At 34.4% G+C, this 451-nt stretch overlaps 1 protein-coding gene across 3 annotated transcripts in view; it reads left to right on the top strand.

Annotated features, from left to right (window-relative positions):
• Positions 1 to 451, top strand: part of LOC118738671 (MOXD1 homolog 2) — a 1114343-nt gene that overhangs the window by 592622 nt on the left and 521270 nt on the right. The window lies entirely within an intron of this gene.

The raw sequence follows: 451 nt of genomic DNA on the forward strand, positions 1-451 counted from the left end.
CCAATTAACATTTTGTGGTACCCAGTGACTTTGCATTGGTTTTACATGTAAAATACCCAATTGTATGACAACAGCAATTAAATTTATTGTCTACGAACGGTCACCATGCAAAGCTAGCAGGAGCTAGTTAGGTTTAGTGTTAATTGTCCGTAAAGAAACATAGCTATTCTCCAATGTGAATGGTGAATGGCAGTATGTCCATTCCTGATGTGGAACGTAATTACATACATACATACAATGTATAAATGTCATTGGTTGCGTTCATAAGACGTATGTAGCTGTTTAGCTCAACTGCTACGAAACTGTTGGCATCTGTTGAACTCAACAATTACGTCTTAGAAACGGCTTGATGAATATGATGTCAATGAACAGCTGATAAATGTAAACAAATGAAAATAAATAAATGCGCCAAAATAATAAATTACAATTTTGTGAAATAATTAGTTTACCG

Source organism: Rhagoletis pomonella, unplaced genomic scaffold, assembly GCF_013731165.1.
Source record: "Rhagoletis pomonella isolate Grant_MI unplaced genomic scaffold, Rhpom_1.0 Rhpom_scaffold_00005, whole genome shotgun sequence".
Lineage (NCBI taxonomy): Eukaryota > Metazoa > Arthropoda > Insecta > Diptera > Tephritidae > Rhagoletis > Rhagoletis pomonella.